Source organism: Mandrillus leucophaeus, unplaced genomic scaffold (assembly GCF_000951045.1).
Source record: "Mandrillus leucophaeus isolate KB7577 unplaced genomic scaffold, Mleu.le_1.0 Scaffold112, whole genome shotgun sequence".
Taxonomy (NCBI): Eukaryota; Metazoa; Chordata; class Mammalia; order Primates; family Cercopithecidae; genus Mandrillus; species Mandrillus leucophaeus.
Window position 1 is genome coordinate 2,696,257 of NW_012099432.1, and position 11,038 is coordinate 2,707,294.

General features: G+C 38.7%; 1 pseudogene across 1 annotated transcript; it reads right to left on the bottom strand.

The window, feature by feature from the left end:
* Nucleotides 1-1,148: 1,148 nt before the first annotated feature.
* On the bottom strand, nt 1,149-2,197 carry LOC105550087 (annotated as a pseudogene). The gene has a single exon (XR_001007646.1). The product of XR_001007646.1 is annotated as a heterogeneous nuclear ribonucleoprotein C pseudogene (transcript).
* Between the last annotated feature and the right edge of the window lie 8,841 nt (nt 2,198-11,038).

An 11,038-nucleotide genomic window follows, 5' to 3' on the forward strand; every position in this document is an offset into this window, starting at 1 on the left:
CGGTGAGTCTGGAGTTGTTCATACCTCCCAGTGGGTTTGTGATCTCGCTGGCTTCGGGATTGAAGCTGCAGACCTTTGCCATGAGGGTTACAGCTCATACAGTCGGCATGGACCCAAAGAGTGAGCAGCAGCAAGATTTAGTGCAAGGAGTGAAAGAACAAGGTTTCCACAGCGTGGAAGGGAACCCAAGCGGGTTGCCACCACTGGTTCAGGCAGTCTGCTTTTATGCCCTTATCTCACCCCACCCACATCCTGCTGATTGATCCATTTTACACATCGCTGATTGGTCCATTTTACAGAGAGCTGATTGGTCTGTTTTGACAGGGTGCTGATTGGTGCGTTTACAATCCCTGTGCCAGACACAGAGTGCCGCTAGACACAAAAGTTCTGCAAGTCCCCACTAGATTAGCTAGACACAGAGCACTGATTAGTACTTTCACAAACCTTGAGCTAGACACAGGGTGCTCATTAGTACCTTCACAATCCTCCAGCTAGACACAAAGTGCTGATTGGTACATTTATAATCCTCCAGCTAGACATAAACGCTGTAGGAGTCCCCACCAGATTAGCTAGATACACAGTGCTGATTGGTGCATCCATAAACCCGGAGCTAGACACAGAGTGCTGATTGGTGCATATACAATCCTCCAGCTAGATACAAAAGTTCTCCAAGTCCCCACCTGACTCAGGAGCCTCAGGCATGGCTGGCTGCAGGTCCTGAGGCCAGCCCCATGGGGAGGCAACTGAGGCCCAGTGAGAATTTGAGTGTGGTGCCGGCAGGCCAGTAGTGCTGGGGGACCCGGTGCACCCTAGGCAGCTGCTGGCCCAGGTGCTAAGCCCCTCACTTCCCGGGGCCAGCGGTGCCCACCGCTGCTCTGAGTGCAGGGCCCGCCAAGTCCACGCCCACCCGAACTCACTCACACTGGCCAGCTAGTGCAGCCGGCAGCCCCAGTTCCCGCCCATGCCTCTGCCTCCACACCTCCCAGCAGGCAGAGGCAGCCGGCTCTGCCTCGGGCAGCCCAGACAGGAGCTCCCACAGTGCAGCAGCGGGCTGAAGGCTCCTCAAGCGAGGCCAGAGGGGACGCCAAGGCGGAGGAGGCACCAAGAGTGAGCGAGGGCTGCCAGCACGCTGTCAGCTCTCAAGAGGATCTGGTGAAAAATTTGATCTCAGACAAGTGCCTAGGTAAAGAAATAATGGAATAAAATTTCTAAACCTCACTATGTGCTTCAGAGTCATCCTCACCATTGGCGCTGTCTCCGTCATCCTCTCCTTCCTCGGCCTCTTTTTCTTCATCCTTGATCAACTCCAGCTGGTCATCCCCCAAGTCTTCATTATCATCATCATCCAGTAGGTCCCCCTCCTCAGCAGGGTTATTTGCACCCCCCTCAGACTCCAACTTCAAATTAGTCTCATCTTTCTTCAAGGAGCTGCTGCTCTGCTCCTCTTCTGACTTATTTTTCATCTCTACTGCTTGTTTGCTCTGTTCCCTTTCAATTTTTTCCAGGTTTTCCAGGAGATAATCCATTTTTTGTTTTATCTGGGTCAATTCCTTCTTAACCGCCTGAAGGTCATCTCCTTTCAACTTTCCAGACTTGGAAGATACCCGCTGTCCACTCTTAAAATTGAAGCCACTTTTTTCCCTTCTTGAGGTGTTTCCTGATACACACGGATGTTTCGAGGGCACTACACCTCCAGCAATAGGAGGAGGAGGAGGTACACATGCTGGGTAACTGTACCTCCTATTACAATAATCCCGCTGAAAATCATAGTCCAGGTCAAAAGAAGAGCGGTACATCGCTGCAGATTGTTTCACGTCTGCTTTTCCTCCGTTCAGTTTTGGTGCTGCAGTCAGGTTAATACCTAAAACCTGACCAGCAATCATTCTGCCATCCTCTCCTGCTACAGCAGCCTGGGCATTTCTCTCATTAACATATTGAATGAAGCAAAGCCCTTATGAACAGAGCAGCCCACAATTTTGCCATACTTCGGAAAGATTGCCTCCACATCAGATTTCTTGACCACAAGAGTGTTGAGATTCCCAGTGAATACACGGGTGTTCATGGAACGAGGATCTGTCTTGTTGGTAACGTTGCTGGCCATTGTGTTTGATGATAGGGTTTCTCAGAAAGCCGAAAATGTAGCTGAAGATCCAAAAAAATCTCATAGGAGTGGGGAGGGAGAAGAGATCTGATTCTGAGTCTCATACTCCTGGGTTCTAGATGGAGAACCCGACTGCTGCTCTAGGTGGGTATTGCGGCCACAACTGCTCAGTCTTTTTCTCTTCACAAAAAGAAAATATGCCTTCTTTTAACACATCATGGAACTATACAAAATTTTATCATTTATTATGTCACAAAAAGTAGGTATATATTAAAGGCAAAATTCTCTGACCACAGTGATTTAAAGCTAGAAACTAAAAACTAGCCTAAAACTAATGTGTTGGAATAAAACTAAATACATCCTAGCCTTTCAAAAATTGCATAAAAAGGAAATAAAATCGACCACTTAGTCATAAAATAAGAATGTAATATGTTACATTTATGGGACACTTTCAAACATATTCAGAGACTAATTACTAGACTTAAAGCACTATGGTTATTTCTGAAAGAATAAAAATAAGGTGAGTCTATATATGAAGATATTAGAAAAAATGCAATAAAAATAAAAATAAAATAGAAAATTAAACAGTAAAAAGAAAATCAGAAAATAATTACAGCACAAAAACTAGTAAGAAATAGAACTCTTGGTTCTTAAAATAGACAATGAAATAGATGAACTTCTCACAGATCTAATGAAGACAAAAATAATATATACGTTGGGACTAAGGAAAAGAATATAACCACAAATACAAAGAAACTATTTTAAAATGGTAAAGGAAATATATATATATATATATGTTACTCTGGATTACCTACAAACATAAACTAGGAACTATAAAACATAAGGAGGATGCTTTGTCACAAAAGCAAAGACTAGGGTTTGGATGCAAGCTATACTGTGTACTAGTTATAGATAAGTTACTCAACTGCTTTGAGCCACATTTTCTTTGTCTGTAAAATAAGAATTGAAAATATCTTTGATAACAATGTTTTCAGAAGTATTGCTTATGTCATTGTCATCATTGTTGTAATTCTCTTTTCTTCCTCCTCATTATTAATATTCACTACCTTGGAGGAAAACTTGATATGTACCCGAACAAGTTGAAACTTAAAAGCTATTTTTCCAACCAATACTTTAATCCATCCATAAGAACCAGGTGCAATGCATACCATTTACCTTATTACTTATTTTTTCCCAAATGCAAGTATTAGCAACATTCATTGCATCTGAGAATATAAAACCTTAATGACATATCCTCCAAGGGAAAAATCTCTTGCCCAACTTATAAGACTTGCAAGGATTGATTCCACTTAATAATGAACGTAGTACTCTTAGAGTTATATAATTGTCATTAAACACATAGGTGTCAAATTTAAAGAAAACCAAGAAGCAGAGCTAAACAACGTCGATACTAAAAAAAATGAAAAGTTAGGAATTTTTTTCTCTCACTTATCAGTAAATTTGAAGGCTTAATATAAGCCTGGAAGATTCTAAAAACAAGAAGGATGCTTTATTTGTATTAGTCCTTAAAAATCTTAGAATGAGTTAAAAATAAAAAACAGTAAAACTGGAGCTCTCAGATTTATGTATGTCCTTAGGCTTTTTCTTACAGTTTCAATGTGGATTATTATTGTCAGAGTAAAGTGAAATGGGAAAGCAAAATGTAAAATTCGATTTGCAACCCCTAACATTTTCTTATTTTAGACCTAAGTAACAGTTATTACCAACTTAAAATTTGTGTAACAGAATCTATCCAGGGAAACAAAAACAAGCCATTTTGGTGCACAATTGCAAAATGCCAAAAAACTAATAACTTTGTCTACTTATCTTCTTGTATTAAGATTTTGACCCATTTTGAATTCATTAATATAAATATTTAAAGCACAAGATAATAGAGAGATTAAATAAATACACAGACAGAATATAGTTTTCCACTCTCAAGAAACTCACAGAAGATTTCAGCAGAAAAGAGAAAAATCAATTACAAAACTATGTAATAAAGGTATACTGTACCTATATATCTATATACTATCTCTATTCTATATATCAGAGGATGTTCTATATAATATATAGGATAGAGATATATTTAAAAACACTGGAAACTTAGCATCAACATATAGATTGCTAAGTGCTTCATTTATATTATTTCATATCCTCACTAAACTCTTGCATGTTAAGAATTATTATGCCCACTTTACAAACATAAAATTGAAGTTTATGGAGTTTGGTAATATAATAAAGCCAAGATTAAGGTATCAACACTCATACCCTTTTGGCTATCACACTGTTTTCGTTAAATTAAGATAACCCAAGAATTTGTCAAATCCTGAGGTGACAAAATATGTATATATACACTGTTCTAAGATTCTGGATCTTACCATGTCTTTGTTTCTGCATTTAAAAGTGGATGATAATTAAACTGTCCCCATTAATTTCAGGGGGTTGATGGGAAGATCAAATATGAAACAGTTATTGAAAAGTAGACACACAAAGTTAAGGCATTTATAAAATGAAATGCAGGATTACAGTGATGAAGCTCTTCCTCAGCATTAGAAACTAGGCCAAGCAACCCAAGAACCAGGAGCTAGTTATAGGGTGGGAAATGTATCTGACGCACATTTTATTTCTTTAAAATATTTTAAACATGACAACCTTTGTTAAACAACCTCAAGGTAAACGGCAGCAAAACTGTTTTTGTATCTAATTACTGCTAGAGTAACAATTAAAACACAGACCAAGTAGAAAACTGTGTAACTTTTTTCCTCAGAATTCAATCAGCAAAGACTAGAGATTTGCATAAATGCAGGCCCCCAAAGCAACTTTTTCCCTCTGCAGCACATTCCTGAAGCCCAAACGAAATGAATAATTGCCTTGACTCTTCATTGCATGTTGTCTATATAGCCATCATCTTCCTTTAAACGTGCAGAAAAAAATAATACTGCTTGTTAGCAGACAGAAAATCATCTAAGACATTTGTAAGTGCTCTGTTGTCTCTATTCCTATTATAACCCTCTCCATACTGGCTTAAGTTTCATGAACCTACTCCCCTTGGAATTCTGTCCTTTCTGCAAATACCTTTTTCCAAGTTTTGTTTTAGGCTTTCCTAATGTATTTTCAGGTCTCTCAGGTGACATAAATTCAGGTTTCTCAAAATGTCTGCAGAGGGACTAAAGTTATTCCTTCTAAGAGGGAAGTGAATTCTGTCAAAACAAGTCATACATCAGGAAGTAGATAAATAAGAAAAATTAGATAGTAAAATATTCCACTGATTGGCAAAATAATCCTCATTCATCTCTATTAATTTATTATTTTAAAAATCACTACTATATTTATGTATGTGCAACATTAAATGTTATTCTTTCTCAGGCAGATTAGATCCATGTTTAGTTGTGAATGAATGACCACCGAGAAGCACTTTTAAATTAAATGTATTCTATAATTGTAGATAAATTTTCCATTATGTCTCACAAGAACACAGATACATACACTCATCATACCATGATGGCACTGCATTTGTATATATTTGAGTACATGGGGAATGCTAGCAAATTTATTTAACACAGAGGACAACAAACAAATTTCTTCATATTGATGCTTCAATTCAGAATGTGCAATACTGTTGACATTTGGCCTCAGGCTCTGACCAGAACTGTTACCACAGAGAAGTGTTGTTGGAATCTGGCTTTCCTGGATGAAATGTTAGACAAAATAGCCAAGTGCAGTTTTATATATTAACAGATGCTAATGGGGGTTGTAATTTAGACCAAACCACTTTGATACAATTTGGGAAATTTAGTTCTTCTAAATAAATGATACAACTTTTTTGAAACACACAAAAGATGTCAACATATATCATGTTCTTATATAGGATTACTTAATATAATTAAAATGCCTGTCATCCCAATTTAATATATAAAGTTAGTACAATTTTAATTAGAATTGCAGAAAAAGTTGGAGAAAATCATTCTAAAATTCATTAGAAGAATAACTGTCTGGTAATTGCAGAGATATTCTGTAAAAGTTGGCTAATAAGAAGGTTTTATCTATTCAGATATTAAATCTTACTTAAATGCTATCTTAACTAAACTAGTATGGTAAAAGAGTATATCAGTGAAACAAAGATTAAAAATAGATTCGAGTATGTATTAGAACTCAGTATACGATAAACACAACATTCTACTTTAGAGTGCAAAAGATAATAAATGTTTTAGATGCATATGATTATCTATTTGTTAATACATAAAGTTAGAGACCCTCTTTACATTATATTCAAAATAAATTTCAAGTAAATTAGTGGTCTAAATGTACATAAGACAATATTTTCAAAAAAAAATTTGAAGATATTTTTGTAAGCTTGATGGTACAAAAGATCTTCTGAAACATAACTTAAAAATCAGAAGCCAAAAAGAAATAAAATTTACATATTTGTCTATAAGAAAGTCAAAATTTTCAAACAAAAGGCAGCAAAAAACAAGCCAAAATACAAATAATAAACTGGAAGAAAATATTTATCAAAGTTATAGTAGCCAAAATGTTCTTAAATATGAAGAGTTCTGCAAAGTAAAAAGTAAAGAACATATTAGAAAATGGTAACTTAAAAAAGCAAAGAACATGAACAGAAATTTGGTAGTAAAGAAACTGCAAATCCCAACCTCAGTTATAAGGAAGATATGTAAATTAAAATATGAAGGCTTTTTCATACAACAACAATATTAAAAGCATGTTAATACTATCTAGTGTTCTGAGAAATGGTTAGAAATAACAACTTTCACAGAATTTCATTGGGAATGTATATTATTAAAGCTTTATTGAAGGGTAATATATGAAATATTTTAATATTTAAAATAAGCCTATTCTTTCACCTTATGATTTCACTCTTACAAATTTGCTTTACCAAAATATTTGCCTATGAGTACAGAGCTGTAAGTCTAAGGATGTTCAATACAATACTGCTTCTAATAACAAATGATTATAAATAATACAAATGCTTATTAATAAATGGTTGAGCAAATTACAGTTTGTCCATATTATAAAATAATAGGTGTCAGTCACTAAAAGAAAGCAGAACTATTGAGCTAGACAGAAGCTCATTATGTATTTAAAAGAAGTAAAGTAGCATATTGTGGTCTTAATTTTTTTTTTTTTTTGGCTGAAAGTGCATTTAACAAAGAACTAAGATATAAAACTGTTAAATACATATGTGATATACACACACATCAGAAATAATTTGACAATAAGTTAACACTAGCAATGCCTGGGGGTTGGGTTATTCGATTTTTTTTTTTTTTTAATTGTTTTCCTTTTCTTTACTCCTTATCCAGAAGCAGGGGTTATAATTGTCACGGGCTCCTTGGGATGTCGATTTGCCAGCCAGAAACCTCTGTGGCAGGCGGCACCTTCTGCCTGAGTATTGCTCGCGCCCACTGGGCTCGTTCCGCCCACTTGGCCTGGCAGGCTGTGCTTGGCTCACGCTACTGGCCTGGATCTCACACCTGCCAAGGGGGTGCCAGGCACGGAGTGGCAAAGAGTATATGAGCCAACGAGCATGGAGTCCGGCCACTGTGCACAGTCAGGCATGCTAGCTGCTGTGGCAAGGCAGACAGCTCCAGGCACCAGCACAAGTGCTAGCTCCATGCAAGGCTGTGACTGGACCAAATGTACCACACACGGCTTCAGCTGCAGCCACCTGCATCTGGATAAAGGGAACACAGTAGCACTGGGAAGCTTGGGGACACTAGGAACCAAAGAGCCTCAAAGAGGGTGTCACAGCCCTGGCTTGGAGAACCCCTAGGTCTGGGCTCCCTGAAGGGCTGCACTTCTTCTCTCCTTCTCATCACCCATAACGTGGCAAGCTGCAGAGGGGGGTGTTTCAGCCCTGTTTGTGTTGCAGCTCTTTCAGTCCCACCATTTAGCAGGTCCTAAGTTCTTGTCCACATCCAGGAAAAATGAGGTACATGGATAATTTGAGGGTGACTAAGGTGGAGAGGAGACAGAACAGCTCTCAGAAGAGCCCAAGTGAGTAGCTGCTTTCTGCAGGCAGGTTGTCCTGACAAGACAAGGGCACCCGAATTGGGTAGTTCTTTCCCACAGAGGTCTCTGAGGTCTCTGTGAGTCTGGTTGAGTCTGGGGTTTTCATGGGCTTCAGATGGGAGGAAGTGTGTGCAGATTGGTCCATGGGCAGCCATGAGTGCGTCTGGAAAAAGCACCATGAGTTCTCACTGTAAGCCACGGACTGACAGCCTGGCCTCCATGCTTCAGGCCGTTCTTGGCTTGAAGGTGAGGCTTCACGGGGAACCTGCCCCTTTCTGCCCAGGAGCCTGTCTGCTTCCTGCCGCCATTGATCATGTTGTCCACAGAGCCTGCAGGCCCACATGGAGCCACCTCAGTGCCCCCTCAGCCTCCCTCCCATGCTTATGTGCTCCCAAAGTCCAGAGGGGGGCTGAGGCGGCAGGGGCTGGCCTGTCAGTACCACCCTAAGTGCACGCACATCCAGCTGGGACGTGACAGCACCCAGGCTCAGCCTCAACTTTGCTCTAAAATCAGAGTGGGGACCGGGAGCAGAGAGAGGCCAGACAGTGGGGACACGCATCTCTGAGCTTGTGGGGGCCACGGCTGGGGAGGGACACTTCCCAGCCCCTGAGAGCACAGGGAAACCCAGGTCACTGCTGGGTGGCGGCACAGTTGCACCCAGGAGGAGGAGGAGGAGGCCCCCAACCCTCCAACTCTGAAAAGCGCTGGGCTCCTGCCTGTTCCTGGCTCCAACTGGCTCTGGGGAGTGCGCAACCCCAACTGTGCCTCGCCCGCTGCAGCTGACGTCTTCTCAGCGGCGGCTCCCGACAGGCTGCTGCTGCCCTCATAATGTAATATGAAAGTATCAATATTTATCCTTTTAACTTACTAAGGGAAGCAAATACGTTAGTATTTGCTAAAAACTTTCAAAATTCTTGGGGTGAGGGTGGTATATGAAAGCACAAAGCAGTTAGTTGCAATAAGTTCTGATTTACTAGGAAAAGCAGCTTGGAATAACTGAAATTCATCGAGTTACCACTCTTTTTTTTTTGAAAAGACCAGAGAATTTTGGAATAACTCCACGTAGATGAAACAATATAAACTGCCATGGCTAAAGCCAGAACTCTTGTAATGTCTGTTAAAGTAACAGGTAATTTGAAAGCTGAATGAACCAGTGCCCATTCACTGATGCAGGTAACAATACAGGACTCTCCATGTGTCCACATGTCTTCACTGATGATTAGAGGTACAAACATGGAGAAGAGTGTTCCAACCCCTAAGGTTTTATCTGGGGGCTAAGATAACAGTTGTCTATTAAAAATCATTAGGGAAATTTTAAAACAAAATAAAGTTGCCTAAATATACAATTCAGAAGTCTCAGTGCTAGCAAATATCAGAAAAGAGAGTAAAGCTATCAATATTAGGCCCCTCCAATGTGTGGGGAACAGGGCAGGTGACATAGATTGTTAAATCAAGTTTAGCCTAAAGCTGCCTCCGTACATCTCTTACATTCAGCCCAAAGGTTTTCCTGTACATTATGAACTATATAACAAGTGGAGTTGTAAACAGACCATAGCCTACACTTCTGCCAATCACTGAGTTTTGACCAATTAAATGTAGCCAACTCTTTGAACTGAAAGTCTCCTTTACTCCTTCAAGTGATTCTCCTGCCTCAGCCTCCCGTGTAACCAGGCTTACAGGCCGGTGCCCCCACAACTGGCTCCTGTGTGTGTGTATTTTTAGTAGAGATGGGGTTTCACCATGTTGGCCAAGCTGGTCTTGAACTCCTGACCTCAAATAAGGCAAAGAGCAAGCTGTAACCAATCCAGTTGTTTCTGTACCTCACTTCCGTTTTATGTATGTCACTTTCCTTCCTCTGTCCATAAATCTTCTTCCACCAATTGACTGCACTGGAGTCTACCCTAGCTGGGAAGGCTGCCCAATTCACAAATAGTTCATTGCTCAATTAAACTCCTTTAAATTTAATTCAGCTAAAGTTTTACTTTTGTCAATATTTATCTTTTCATTTGATCCTTTTTAAAGATGCACTCATGGGTGACTCAGAGAGGTTAAAGGGTTCTGTTTTGTGGGTTTTGATTGTTGTTTGACATAGGTTCTCTAAGTCAGTAAATGGAGTATAATGAATTTCTACTGACTATTGACTTTTTTATCCAGCTGACTCACTAATTTCTTAGAGTATTACTTTTCTTTTCTTGGAATTTCTTTTTCTATAGTGTCACCTACATATAATGCTAAATTTTCTACTGTTTTATTAAAAAGTTATACTGCTTATGCTATTATTATTCTTGCATTAGTTAGAATCTTCAAAACAATAAGAATACAAGCAGTGATCAAATTGTTTTCTGATTTTGTCATTCATGCTTTAAAAGTTGTACTGTTAATTATATTGTTTACTGTTGCATTCAAATAAATTGCCTTCATCATAGTAAGAAAGTTCCCTTTACTCCTATTTTACAACAAATTTAAAAAAAAAACAGAAACGGCTGCCAACTTTTATCACATGTTTTATCTTTAAAATTCATATGTAATCATGAAATTTTGGGTATTATTTATACTTTAAAATGTATTTGGTGACTTTGTTTTATTTTCTCTTGTATTAATCTCACCTCATATTGACACTTAATTTTCCTCTAGGATCTTTTGATTCATTTTATTGTTCCTTTTTTTATTTTCTTCAGCTTGAGACAATTTTATTTTCAATTTTTATTTCTGATAATAAAAGCATTACATCTGCAATTTCCTCTGAATGTAGTTTTAGCTGTATCTATGTTTCTTTTTAAAAATCTTTTACATTTTATTTTATTTTAGATTCAGGAGGTACATGTGCAGGTTTGTTACGTGAGTATATTGCATAAGTTTCTAGATGAAATGTTCTATTTTTTATTGATTTCAGAGTAATCTATAATT